This window comes from Camponotus vicinus, unplaced genomic scaffold (assembly GCF_025532165.1).
Source record: "Camponotus vicinus isolate PSW18456_S1 unplaced genomic scaffold, iyCamVici1.0 SCAF_3, whole genome shotgun sequence".
Classification (NCBI taxonomy): domain Eukaryota; kingdom Metazoa; phylum Arthropoda; class Insecta; order Hymenoptera; family Formicidae; genus Camponotus; species Camponotus vicinus.
The window spans coordinates 17,740,873-17,756,240 of NW_028141967.1; the positions used below are offsets into that span (position 1 = coordinate 17,740,873).

General features: G+C 36.8%; 2 protein-coding genes across 4 annotated transcripts in view; one reads left to right on the forward strand and one right to left on the reverse strand.

The window, feature by feature from the left end:
- Positions 1-8,416, reverse strand: part of LOC145969278 (latrophilin Cirl) — a 421,116-nt gene extending 412,700 nt beyond the window's left edge. Inside the window, exon 1 of the mRNA XM_083095267.1 lies at positions 8,342-8,416. The gene's annotated coding sequence lies outside the window, so the exon portion shown is untranslated. The remainder of the gene's footprint in view (positions 1-8,341) is intronic.
- LOC145969280 (uncharacterized) overlaps positions 1-15,368 on the forward strand; it is a 183,359-nt gene that overhangs the window by 89,887 nt on the left and 78,104 nt on the right. The gene's annotated exons all lie outside the window — the stretch shown is intronic.

The following is a 15,368-nucleotide window of genomic DNA, read 5'->3' on the forward strand; positions in this document are numbered from 1 at the left end:
GCAGAAGACTGTCGAGATTATCGATGGATTATTTTCGCTCCTGTTGGTGACATGAATGAATGATATATTTGTTGATTCAAACTTAATGCAACGGTTAAAATTCGATAATGAATTAAAATTGCATATGGCATTGATATTCAATTAGAGATGGATGAATTTAATATCGATTTTAACGAAAATTCATTTGATGGCATTAATGGAAAACGATGATCTTGATGGAATAGAAATGACTATTGGAATACTTAAGACTCGATTATGAAGTAGATTTTATAATGAAATTATAATGTTGATTAAGCAAAGTCAAAGTCATTTAAAGTACATTCATCTAGCTTAATTGCTAAAGTTTGAATAGTAGCGTATAACGACATTCATAGACATTTTTCGAAACAATTCTTGAACACGTCTTATCTTCTTTGTTCAAGCGAATAAACTTGAGGCATCGCATAGAGCAATTTAAAGACGTCCATAATAAAAATTTTAGATTGATTACCTCATGTGTAAATGTAATGTATGCAACTAATTCCATCTAACGATTAGGCGCGGTCGGCTGTTTTTAATTGCATGGCTATTAACATTCAAGTAGGTCGTAACGTCTCGTTGTGACACGAAAAAAAATCGCCGATATGGCGTCGCTAATGTTTCTCGTCATGTCAGCGCAATTTCATAATTATTTGCACATTGAATTCATCATATATCATTGCTGCAATTAAAATAAGTATAAATTCTGCGGGGCAGAAAATATACATAAAGTATTTTTTAAAAATTAGGTTATTTGTCTTTCAGATTCATTTTTTTTTTCAATGAACAAAGATAAACGTGTACAAATAAATGCATCAAATAGCGACTGTATTTAATTCGCGAATCGCACAGGGATAGTCGATCTTTTATGAAATGTCGAAGTTGATAAATAATATGGAAATGTCATATTTTCCAAGAAATTCATAGTTTTGAAAATACTGTAATGAATGACACTCAGAATTTAAAGAGAAAATACTTTTCATTTAAATTCAATTCATATCACGATAAAGATGGCAGTTTATTCTACCACCGTTATTCCCGTGCGATCGTCAAACGTTCCTATTGCAGTCTTATAAGTTTCACAAGAGCAATATACATTAAGTTTAAAAATTTTCACTAATTCCATATAAATTTCGGAAAATTATTTAAAAACATAGAAAAGCTACTATGTTTCTAACTTTTTACTATTATTTCCAAAATTAATTAAATACTATTGTTTCCAAGATTTTATGTGATTCATTTTTATCTTCCGATGAAATTTTATCATTAATCCAACAACATAGAATGAAAAATTCATTAAGAGTCCGCTAATTATTACCACGGAACAGCAGATCGAAATACTCTTGAAACGACGATCGAGGCAGGAGACTCGTCACTCAATCGGTGCAAAGGCTAATAATTCGACGACCGGCCCATTGTTCGACAGCCTTGTATGCGTGGAAGTGATTCACCGATAGACACGCGACAATGCTTTCTTAATATTGGTTTACAGAGCGCGACTATTGCACCAGTGGATCATCGTAATGAGAGTTCCTGAAGTATCTAGTTACTCTCGCGACCTGACCCCGGCGCGTCACTCTCTTTGCTATGTGAATAGAGATAGCTCCCCGGCTTCGGATGACTTTCATCCCAGTAAACTCATCTTTGTTATGCGCGCCCACATCGCCCTTTTGAAAAAAGATTGTCGAGAATCGGGGGGTACGAGCACGCTCTTTACGTGCCGCTTGATGAGGCGACGTGTAACAAAATGTACGCGCGCACGCGACATTCGAATTGTAAATTAAGATTCTGCTTATAGAAAAGGAGGTTACTTGAAATTAATGAAAGTTCAAAATCTCATTAATAAGTTAATAATTATGTTTTATCAAAGATGCTAGAGATTCGCTACTGTTTACACTAATTTACACCAATTTAATTAATGGTAATTCGATAATGTGAAATATTTAATAATTATTTTATAATGTAATTCTAAGTATGTCTTATAAATAATTTATGCATACGTTATATGCATACAGAACTTAGCTTTGTATTTATGTCAAACAAAATATGCATTATGAAGATTTATATCAAAGTTTATATACAGAAGCGTATTATTCTTTCTGCATATGTCAATAAAGCATTTTTCCTTGATAAAAATTTAACTGAATATTCTCTCTTCTTGTTCCAATTCAATTTTCAAACTTTAAAGTATCTTTGTTAATTGTGTGTATCCTGTGCAAGGATTAAAATTCTATTCTAAAGTACACTGAGAAAAAAATTTTGTAAAAACATTGAAAATTTTGTTGAATAAATTAAATCCGGCGGTCACGGGCTGCCAACAGCATATACAGGCCGAATAACAAGATTACATAATTGTTTGAAATAATGAAAAGTAGTTAATTGAACTAAATATTATTTTAAATCAACTGAAATAGATATAGTGAGAACTAGAAATATGTTTGGGCGAAGTAAATGAGTTGTTCTTCTGTGTATATGTTTCAATGTTTTGAGCGAATATATAATCCTTATGACAATATATCCATTAAAAACAGAATAATTTTTCGTCAAGTTAGCTAACTACTAAATTTTTATTTTAATGTCATTTCTCAAAAACTTGATCGATTTAATGTTCTCTGTATATAGATACATATATGATGGAATTAAAAAAAATTAACCGTCTGCTGTTAATTACATGGAGCTCTAGAGCTCCTTGCAAAAGCTATAAGAGATGCGGCTATAATATCGCTCTTTAATTGATAAGCCGTGATTCGTGGGACTTGTGTCGCGGCCTTATATTACTGTCTTAAATGAATGTCACTTTCGGGTTAGGCGTTTTCCTTTTCGCCACCTAGAGGCGAGGCGTGAAGCTCGTGGAAGTATATGAATATTATCGTATTTAATTCAATTAATTTTGGTCTTGAAATGATACAATGTCGAGAAAATTCAATACAATAATTGATTCAATTAACTAAATGTATAAATTATATTTAATTGTTTTATGATTTCTCTCAAATCATTATTTTGTTACATCAAGTTCAGACTATTAGTTGTAATATATCTTGTATCTAACTGAAGATTTAGTTCATCGTAACATGCGAACAAGATTAATAAAATGGAATATTTGATTGTTTCAAACCATCAAAATTGTTTTTCCAAATTTTTTAGTTTAACAATATGTGCAGTTACTCAGATTTTGATTCAGTTCATTCAACATATCTTTTTAGTTCTAGTAACACATAATGGTGTTCATGCAATTATATCCATTCAAATAATTGATTCAAGTGTCTCAATCACTTATTTTGTTAATTAAAACACATTTTTTGTTATTTAGACAATTTTAGTATTGAATTAACAAAATAGAAGTCAACTAAAGTTATTTATTTAATTCAACAATTCCTTTTTCTCAGTGTAATATTTATGGACTTGAAAAATCTTGTGACCTGTATTTCGATTTATCATATGTTGTCACTATCCGAGAAAATAGCTTGTACAATCAAATGTAGGCCATTATATATATAATACTTTCGAGAATTATATTATTTGAAAACACATTTTTTATCTATGAAAAATATTTATTTAAAATCATCTGCGCGTTACACACATTTTTATAACCCGCGATTGAAATAGCACTGTCTACTTAACATCGATGATTATTCACGTACTGAAATAAATATATCACATGAATCACGTTTGCATTATTGAAATATGCACCAATTGAGTACGATTCATAAATCGAGTGGCACATTACATTTCTATCAATTTTGATTCAAACGCCATCATCGATTTGGAATCATTAATTATCCACGCGATGCAATTAATTTCTCGAACCGCGATGACTCCATCCCATTAATCCCAGTATGCAAAATTCATTTTTTTCTATATACATATATAATATAAATGAACGATAACTACATGGGATTAAAAGATGATCATGTCGAGTTAAACCTGTAAACAAGAGTATCATTACTACACTTTATTTTTTATTTTATATTTATGTTAAAGTATCTCAATAAAATATTTCATATTTGAAATATTTCTTAAATCTTAACAAGCCAATTAATTCATAATGTAATGCAATTTATATAATTTAATAATTTATTTTTTTATTTTATATATGTATGTATTTCTTAAGATTAAGATGTATCTCTTTCATTTTATTTCTAGAATCACATATTGAAAAGATAGTAGAAATCATAGCAATAGATATTTCATCTAAAAATACACTCTTATAAATATCGAAAAATCTCGAATAATCTTTTTGTATTCATATTTATTAATTTATTCAGCAGAGAAATTGTCGTTTTTATGAAATAAATTCTTCGCGCTAATTGCGACAATTAAATATAGCCACCAGCTATATATCGTGCCAGCTAAATTGCGTTTATGCGTTTTTCGCGAACCCTCGCCATGTGTACGTTATCCGGTTTATGGGTGTGTAAGCCACGATGCGCTGAAAAGCGAAAACGTTCAGAAAGTGAAAACGGACAGGGAGACTCAGCCGGCGATCCAATGAGTCAGACGAGACGGCCGAACGTGCCTACTTTTGAATATTTATACGCGCGCCGCCCACTCGCGAATATTAATTTACCGGCGCGCAAAGTACCGAACCGCGTTTGTCTGCTGCTCGTGATGGTGCGCACGTCATGGTTTCACGCGTGCACGCATACGCGAAATGCAGTCATGCTAGGCGGCAATAAAAATCAACGAGAATATCATTGTCACTTTAATTAGCCCGTTAATATAAATTGCGCCGTGCAATTTTGTGCAATTTTGCGGAATCTTTGATTCGTATCAAGATAATACTCCGATTTTTAATTCTGATATAATTTTTAATTCCCTTTCTTAATTCATGATCGAGTTTTGAGTTTCTGTACCTTTCATTATTCTGATCACGCAATCGTCCCTTTATTCGCAGAACTTTAATTAGTACGTTTATGTGAATGTTATTACTTTATTATTCAGTGCGATAATTATTTTTTTCAATTTTTATTTAATACAGTTAGTGTGTTTTATTTATATTTCACAAAGCTTATAAAAAGCTTATATATATCTTTCTCTTTCTTTATATTGCACTCTTCAGTTCGATTCTGTCTAAATTTTCACGACTCTGTAGCAACACTACAGGATATCTGAAAATGATTATAGATTTTATGCAAGCACTTATTTCATGAAACACCTGGGAGTGACTTAGCGCATGCAATTCCAGCAAACTGGCTGCGCAAGATTACAAGGGAATGAAACTTGGCGAGATTCGCGCAGTAGTATTCATCGTTCACCATTACCCGTTTATATTGTTTCCAGATTCCACGTCGATCAAACGTTCTCCAACCGAACAATTACACGTCTCTGCCTTTTTTCCCGAGCGCAACATTTCCAAAAGGTCAGTCGGTACATTAAAATAGGTCGCCCGGTCCTATCTCTTCTCATCATCGTTCTACGTATCGCTCTTTCTCTCTCCTTCCTCGCCTCTCCCCCTTTCCCCCGCGGGAACGATGGCGCGATTCGAAGATAACCGACCCACTCACGTCATAATAAAATTAAATTCATATCTCGGATCAGGGCAACGCGATAGCTACCGCGACATGACCTCCCGCTTATTGTAAGCAAACACGTATGTCCTCCCTCCTTCTGTCTCTGTCCGCCCCCTCCCGTCACGAATAGTTTTGATTCATGAGACGGCTGGGCGTGCGTGTCTCGTGTGTAGACGCATATACGTGTACGCTCTCCTACGTTGCATCTCGTGGTGTGCGTTCCTCTCTGCGCGATCCCCCTTCGCTCTCTCCGAGGAACACGGCGAAATCCGACACTGCATACCAGTAACCCGACTTCCAGGCCTCCTCCCAGGTTCCCTCCTCGCTTCTTTCCGCGCGAGCTCGCGCGCCCGTAACGTTTGAACACGTGTCAACATGTCGGTTGACATAGATTTTTCGCCGAGATAGAGAACCCGAAGAATAAGACGAGCGGTCCCGGCTCGAGCGAGAGGCTTGATCGACTCCGCTCCGGCGTGTGAGAAAGAGAATGAGGGGGCGGGGAGATCGGCGATGAGCACGCGGGGCAGCGAGGACGAAGGCATAGGAGGCAAGAGACGGCGTCTCTCTTCCGAAACCAGTTTGTACCTCTGTGGACGAGAGGTGGGCTCGTCTTTGGTTCTCCGGAGAGAGAAAGAGAGAGAGAGAGAGAGAGAGCATGGTGCCCCGGGCGCATTTAACACCGGGAGGCATAGCATCGTTGCATTGTCGGACCCGATCGCGCAGCGGCATCGTTGCGTCACGTTTCCGCTTAATTAATGCCTCTTTCCGGAGAGCGTTACGGCCCGGACGTAATTAAAGTAAGAGTAAGATGCGAGAGGAGACAATTTGAAAATCCATGCATCGAATCGAGCTTGCTGGGCTATGAAAATCCTTTAATTTATACGGTTTTGAAAAATATTTATGACATCGAAAAAGAGAAAATGGCAATTTAATTTACTATAAATATCAGATTTATGTCATATATTACCGAGAGAGAGAAATACTGCCAATTAACGTAATTGTAGAATATATGGGAAATATTTTTGAATGTGATGAATAATGATCGTATAATCGTTAAAGACATAATATGGTCGTTTGTATAATAAATAACATAAATAATTGAGAATAATGACTGCCAATTTTATTGACTGCAATCTAAACTACAAGCTTTCTAACCAAAGAGTATTGCAGAAACAGTAATTCGTGCAATTATATCACGATCATAAGAGAGAGAAGTAAGAATTGCGATGTCGACTAACATAGTATTAAATAGCATATAAAATAGCAATAAAACTTAAGGAATAATATTACAAGCGAATAGTCACAATCTGAAACATTATAGCATTTTCCCAAGTTTTGATTTAATGTCGTAACATTTAATGTCATTGACATTTGCGATATTATTTATTAGAGATATTTTCTATTTTATTATATCTTTATATTTTTTATTGATTTTATTTGTATTAAAAATAGCCTTTGCAGAGAGAAGTGATATATTATGCGATAGATTAACGAATTTTGCTGTCGCTAATCGATATCGATCGATATCGGAATTATGCTTGATAATTCTCCGCTTCTTACTTTCGCAATAACTCGGGCAAATCATTTACGTCGAAGCGTATTATCTACTATTATGCATGTACATGCGCGAGTGCGCATTATAGGGCGGAAGTTGCGATATATCCGTTATAATTTCGTACCGAACGGATGGGTACACGGAGGTGCGTATTGCTTCCACATGTAGGGACCATTTGTTCCGGAAAATGGCGCATTTTTGTCTCTCCGGCGCAACGCCGGAACAAGTGTAATATCTTCGCGACCGTAATTTAAGCGGCGGGCCTTCACGTGCCGCGTTATATTTATTCAGGGACTTATAAGCGGGAACTCTTATACGTAAGAATTCTACGTCCTGCAATTTTTATTATATATTTAGCAAGCTTTTGTCGAGAGATATTTAGAATATCAGATATATACGCGCTCAGCAGGACGTTCCTTCAAAATAATTTGATGTATAATTGTTATAAAAAGGAGTAAAAAATGTATTATAAAAATTACGATGACCGAAAATAATGATATTTGTTCTTAGAAAGAATTATCCTGTGCGCGATCATCTTGTAATAAAAGTCTCTAATAAAATTATTACGCTTTCACAGGAGTCAGAATTCGAGCAATGCTCGAAATCTCGTACACGATATCAGATTGAATGAAAGAGACCTATGTATATGATGATCAACCCGGATAGCGCGTCAGAGTTATAACCTAACGAGGTCCTTGCACATGCAACGCCTCGGGCGGTTTCCTAGTTCCCTAACATAGATTCGCCTCTGAGTCGCACACAAACAAGTACATGGTATGTGGACTAACATTCGTAGTTGGTAATTATTCTGCTATTATTTGCGCAATTCATCACAGTTACCTCTGTGTGGATTTCATTTTCAAATATATATATATTCTTTAAATATATTCTTATTACATAGATTTCCTAAAAATTACACAATATATAATAGCAACATGATAATATAAATAGATAGATACGTGCAGAAGAGTATATTTTTCTTGTCCCCTGGTATCTTGGAAGGGTATCTCTGGTGAAAGTCCTAATAATATCGAATTTTTCGAATAAACAATTTATTCACGGTTGTCAAAATAAATTTCTAAAGCGCACGATAATCCTTTGTTTACAAAATAAATAAAAAAACGTCGAAAACATCATCTTTATTGTTTCGCTAAAATTAAAAAAAAAGGCGAACTAGACTGGAACTATGGTTTCAATCGCGTTTCTTATCATAGTGGTGGTAGTCATATCCCGTCGTTGCAGGACTAAAAGAACTCACCTTCGCGCGTTGCACCGGCAGTCCTCGGCACGGCCGGCGAGATCCGAGAGGGGGGAAAAAATCGACGAGCAGGAAGAAATCAAGATCCCTCGCGCGCCGCGGGCTCTCTGATTCTCTCGGAGGGGCGAGTGCGTGCGTGCGTGCGTGCCTGCGTGCGTGTTCGGGGTCTCTCTCGCGTGCGGCGTGAGAACTCTTTTTCGGGCCTTCGCGAAACGATAAAAAGTAGACGTGAAAGAGGAGGGCGAAGTAGCACCGGGAGTCTCTTTCTTTCTCTGTTCGTCTGCCTTTTCTTTCTGTCCGCGACTCCTTGTCTCTCTTCCTTCCTATCGTTCTCACTCTCTTTCTCGATCTCGCTTTCCTCTTCTCTCTACCGATCGCTTCCCTTATTATGCGAAACGGCACACGAATCTCAATGGCTTTGCGTGATTATTAATTAAGATGTTGTTCGTCAAACGATTCGTCAATGAAGATGTCCCCGTTGCGCGTTTTCGCTATCTCGCGACTGTCCTTAGATCGTCCTAATTATTCCTGTAGATAAACAGCACGCTGCGTTTATTCCTAAATCGCGTTTCGATCGTACGCAAATGTGTCACACGTGCGAGGACAAGATGTTGTCAAAGGCTAAAAGGTCGTGTACACTATGGCACATAGAGTTAATTAGTCTGATTAATCAGAACCTGAGCTTGGCAGTCACTGCGCCTGTTTTGATCCTTTGAAGAGAGAGTGGCAGTTACGAGTGATATGTAATTCAGTATAATTTGTATTACGAAGCATTTATGAGACTATTAGCGATCGTGCGACGATTCATTAACTAAAATCTAGGTCTTAATCGCACTCGTGTGTCCTAGTTCTGTCGGTTTTAATCGGGATTCGGATTGTCGGAATCGAAAGAACGTGAATCCGTCATTAATTATTCTTATTAATTAGCGATGCTCAGATTATCCTTTAGATGTACTGTTTAATACTTCTTTCGATATACGTATCCTTTGTCGACGATTGAAACACATGCAATTTTACGAATTAGTTCAAGCAGCATTAATTAATGTTAATGAATATTAATGAGTTGCAGCGATGCACTAGTTCTAGTCACTTGTCAAACGTTCCTTTGATGTAGCACATAGCGTAGATTCTTCGTCCTATCGATACTTTCACAGAAGCGTAATTCTTGATATGTGCTAATTATCTAGATATTAATTAATCACTTTCACAATTGTCATTTCTGTCACTGTGCGATTCATTTTTTAATCGTTCCTCTATTATAATACTTCGGAGAGTTATCATTCCGAAGTAGTAGAGAGAGAATCGCACTCGCGCAATCTGTTAATGGTTATAACACACTGTTATCCTGACAATTAATCGTTGCAATCATTCGCATTTATCAAATAATTCATCCATCAAACATGTAAACTTTCTATGTTTGATCGTCTATTCAATATTCCAGTTCGACGTTCACGATCACCTTCCAAAGGAAGATCCTCTTGTCAAGAAATCACGTTCATACAACATTCATGCCACTGTCGACAAATGAAAATCCTTAATGCATCGGTCTTGTTTACGATCGGAAATCAGTTCGGAACTTTCGCAATCTGAAATCTTCTCGGAAGAAACAAAACGAAAGCAACAATCAAGTTTCTCGTATTTCCCGTTTCTTTTTATAGTCAACTAATCAACTTTCATTTATAATCAATTTTTTCCTCAACTTGCACATGCTATCTCGAAGCTTGCTTATACTCGCTACGCATTAAACATCACCGGCGTGTCCTTGAAATATTCATCCGCGAAGTAACGATCGTACCCCCTTACGTTTCTTCTGCTTTAAAAATTCATTCGCAAAGTGAGTAATCGACGCAAACGCTTGTCGGCGCTTTCAGGGTCGTCGATTAATTAGAACCGGTGATCCGATATTTAATTGTCATCGGATATTTCTCAGGAATCGAAAAGCGATAGTTTCGATATATATTGAGTCAAATTTTACCTTGCATTCTAGAATCTTTCTTTATGAGTGGAGCCATCGATTTTGGAATAATCCCTTTAAATACTCATTTTTCACACGAACGATCCTTTATAAATCAGAATGTGAACTGATAATTCTATGAAAGAATAAATGAATTGAAGCAAATAGAATAAAGCCAATGCGCTCCTAAGTTAAATTAAACTTCGTGTCCTATCCAAGAGAATCGCTTTATTGAATAAAGTTACGAAGTTTGAATGAGCGTGTAAAAAATAGAAGAAGATAGAGATTTATTTAAAATAAAATCCTTCAGTTTTTCTTAGATCACTGTTTCTGTAGAACAGGAATTTCGTATCGTATGTTCTGTAAAAGCAACGACAATGTAGACTCGTATGTTGAGTTAAGTCAGACTTCACTTTCCATTTCCGATTCACTGACGAATTGGGACACAGAGTTTGAACGTTCCCTCGGGAAGTAGTAATCGAATTGAAATAAATCTTGCGCTCTTAGCCTCGGTTCACTAACTCACTTTTTAACCAAGAGTTTCGAATTGTCTCATAAAGAATACAAAAGTGACAAACAGGCAGTGTTAATCACTATTTATAACGTGTCAAGTCAAATTTAATTCTTAATCTTCAAATCACTCTTACGTAAGTTTTTTAATTTATTCATCATTCTCTGATCATTATTTATGATCTGCACAATTTTTAGATAAATAAAGTAATTATCTGTTCGATTAAGTCGTGTCTCATTTTCTGTCTTCCTTATTACTTTTTCGAATTCAGGATCCTCTCGTCAGCTTCACAGGGTCACTAATTTACGAACCTGGAGGGCAAGGGTCTCGGCGGAAACAAGGTCGCCGACGAGCGAGACAAGTTGGATTAACTATATCGGTGGATTAATCAGTAGCCGGAATTCGTTCGGCCAAGTAGATCGCAGCAGTGGATGCTGCGCTATCGCGATCATTCGTGGCGACCGCACCGCTGGACGCATCTCTCGGGGGCATTCGCACGCAGGCTTCCGGTTGGCCGGAAGTGACACGCACTTAAGAGTTCTAATCTCGCATTCTCCCTCTCCCCTTTTCCCGCGAATGCACTCCTGTCGCACTCACCCGCTGGATCACGTTCGGTAGCGCGCGCCACCGAACAGCACTGCGACTCAATCAACACACAACAGATGACACTTCCAAACACGCGCGATACACACATATATCAATACGTACGAGAACTATCCAACGTCCTCGTGCGTCCTGCGAGAAGATCCGTCTCTAGAATTCGTCGAAAGGATCGAGCGCGCCGGTTGATCCCCTTCAGGAGAGTCACGTGACTAGTTCACCGTCCCGATGTTGTCACGATGACGACGACGATGACATTGCGAGTCAATCGGCATAATAATCCTAGATCATAATCTCGAACGTCTGTCAACTACAAAGATTCACGAGTAAATTTGTCGGTCACGATCTTTTCCCGCTCGCGGAATGACGTAACGCGGCGGTAATGATCGATCAAGGGAATCGATTTGCGCGACCGGGCCCGCTCGGATGGACCACCGTGATCCGGCCTCGGAACACACGCTCGTTGAACTGTCGTTCGGAGCAGCTCGGGCCGCGGTTTAGTATCAACGTCCGTTCTTGGCTGGCGTCGCGCCCCTCCCGGGACGCCGGTCGACGCCAATCGAGTGCGCGTATACCTACGTGCACGTACCTGCGAGCCTGCAAGAGGTGAACCCACCTCTGCCTTCCCGGCCTGAATCTCGACTGCGCGCGCGCGCGCGCACGCACATCCCTGTCTGTGTGATTGTATGTACGTGGTACGTGTGTTGGTGAGAGTGAGGTATATGCACGCGCATTTGTCCTTGAGAGAGGGGAAAGGGGTAGCGTTTGTTGGAAACTTGCAACTTGGCGATTTTGGGAAAACTCTGTCGCGAAACGTAATTGTTAGTAGAAATCGTTTCATCTGACAGACACTTAGGAAAAGTGAGTTTCTTGTCATTTACATATTTTGCTGTTATATAAATCATTAAACGATATTTTATGCGATTTTTATAACAATGATCCTCTCACATGTTAATTATTTCCGCGGATTTAATTTTATTATAAACAATTAATTCGATTAAATTTCATCAATCGCTTTAAAATTTTCTTCAATTTATTTCAATCGTTTTTCATTCACTTTGACAAAAAAAATAAACACTTATCGTTGTACAAAATTCCTTAATGACAATAAAAAAAACGATAATTTATTTTGCATGAACTTAAAAATTCTATTTCTACCGCATCTTTTCCAGCAATAATACGGCGGATTAGTCAAATTGATCCGAATAGCACATTCGATGGAATCGTACGCGTCGTTTCGATTTTACGCCTGCCCTAATTGGTAGACACCAATCTAAGCGCTTTTAAGCATTCGTTTAACGACTAGTCTGGCATTATTCCCGGCTGTCCCTTTCTCTTCGTTGGTCTCTCCTCCTCTTGCCTCCCCGTTCGACCCGAGAACGGATCGATAGGATGAAAATGGGTTAACGTTTTACGATCCTCGCTTCGCGCCGCTAATTTCGTGCATATTCGGATTAGCAGATACGAGGTGAGATATCTAAAACCGGAATAACTGCAGATTTCTTTGTTGTATTTTTTTCCCTGTTTTCCCCTTTTTATTCCCTACTCGGTGAGATATAAAAATGTAGAATTACCGTGTTCTTATCGAGAATGTTACCTGTGCTTCCCGCATGCACTTGCTTGCATGGATGTTATCGGATGTCGTATACGACGTATGGATGGATATGCACCGTTTTGTACGCTTCGTTATCCTGCGAATGCACATGCCTTTACGGGATTCTTCGTATTTGTGAATACTTTTTGTGAGCGCATCGTATCCAGCATCCAAAAGTGTGTCGCGGTGTATATCTATCAGCTGTATGCAGCTTTTACAAGTAGCTGTCATACCGAGTGAACAGGAGCACTAGCAATTGATAAGCACGCACGTGAAAAACTTGACAGCTGACACTTTTGACGAAAATTACTTGCCACATAGAAGCGTCAGACTCTCTGTAAAGCTTAAAATATATTTGAATCGGATATAAATAATATTAGATTATCCGTACTGTCAATATATATTTCAAGCCTCATTTTCAACCGGTAAAATTATTATCAAATTTCGCTCGTGAACTTTTTAATTAATAAATAATGATTTTAAACACTAATTGTTTACAAATAAAAATATCTCTCTCTCTAGAATATCTACTTATTTTAAATTAAATTATCGACTTTTTATATACATATATGAGTATGTGTTTCTTACAAACATAAAATATTATTTTACTTCGTCAAATAAATATCATCGCATCACAAATATTATTTTTCAAATATTGCTTGAAATATTTTATTTATATACAACATATATAAATTAGAAACAGAAAAAACTTTTATGCATATATAATAACAGTTATTTTGTACAAAATAATAAAATTCTCATATACGTTCAAAGATATTAAATTATTTACAGAAATATGTAAAATTGCAGAATTACGATATTGACAATTTCAGAAAAAAATGTAAAAAACGATTTAATATATTAGATTTCACAGTTACATTATTTATTAACAAAATAATATTTGCGTACACACATAATAAATTGATGATAAAAATATCGAAAAGGGGATTGTACCATTTTGCACATTTATATTAAATAAAATTGCATGATTTCTCGCAGGCTTATATTTTCTCGCTTATATTACACTTCGGTGTGCTTTGGGATTATTTATTTTTCGCCAATGCGATGTATTTTACTTTCTGATCGTGGCCTTTTCTACCCCGCGTACTCGAAAGAAAACGCTGAAAGTGTCGTTGGAAGAACGCTCGAAAGTTTCGAGCACTCAGTCTCACCATTATTGTTGGTAGTTCACCAGAGAGAACTGCGGAGGGAAGCGCCTACGCGTGCGTATGAGTATGCGGCTATGTGCGTGCCTCTGCGTGCTGAGTGTGTGCGAAGGACGGATTTCATAGTCCATGTAGTTTGGCATCAATGCGAAATCTGGGGTTGGTTTCAGACGCACGATAAAGCCATTTCAAATTGAATAACAGATTTCTGGGCGCACAACAAAATGCACTTGCCGCGGAGGTTTCCGAAGCCTAGAAAGGGGATTTAATGCTATGTCTGTGCTTCTCTGAAGCACACGCATGTATGCGAATGCGTCTTCGGTTATTCGACTTTGTTCTCGTAAAAAAAGGGATTTATTTTTCCAATTATTTATCAATTATTATATTTTAAATGAATAAAAAGGAGCTTTACAGAAACAATTTTCTGAAAATTATCACACTAAGCAATTTTTACAAGATTGTACTATTTATTTTTTCTCACGATTCAATTCTTGTTAATTACGAAGAAATAATGAACGCATTAAAATTTCTATGGAAATAAATGATAGTCATTATTTCAGAATTTTATATATTGAGCGATTTGCGCAGTTTCGTGATCTTAAATCGAGTCGATAATTTTCATGTGAAGGAAGATGACTCGCTTTTGCCTAATTAGTCTTCGAGCTTCATTACCGTTCCGGAAACGATTCCAGGTAAATCCGATGTCGGAATTCGATTGCCAACCACAAACGGATTCGGCTTGTGTGTTCCGCTGAGTATATCTTCAGGAATGTTTAAAAAGACTGGCAGGAAATCATTAATTAAAAGTGTTACTGTGTCATCGACCAATAATTTTCAATCCAGAGGAGGAAAAAATTGTTTCCTGCTTATCTGAATTCTGATTCAGATACGTACATATTAACACAAATTAAATTCAACATGATAGGTTTTTTATATCTTATTTTTAGTAATGTTTTTCTAAATCGTACTTATATATTAAATTACTTATAATAGATTATTATTAATTTTAATGTTTTTGTTTTTAATGATTCAACGGATGCTTGACATTTATCATATCATTTTTTTACTTGCAATTTAAAATATCGATAAGTCTTGTTAAATTAAGAACTTACATTTGTATTTTTCCTTTATTTCCTGCTTTGAAATTTCTTTTCGCAACACTATTAATTCTCATTATATCATCCAGATTCGAAATCGTTGGT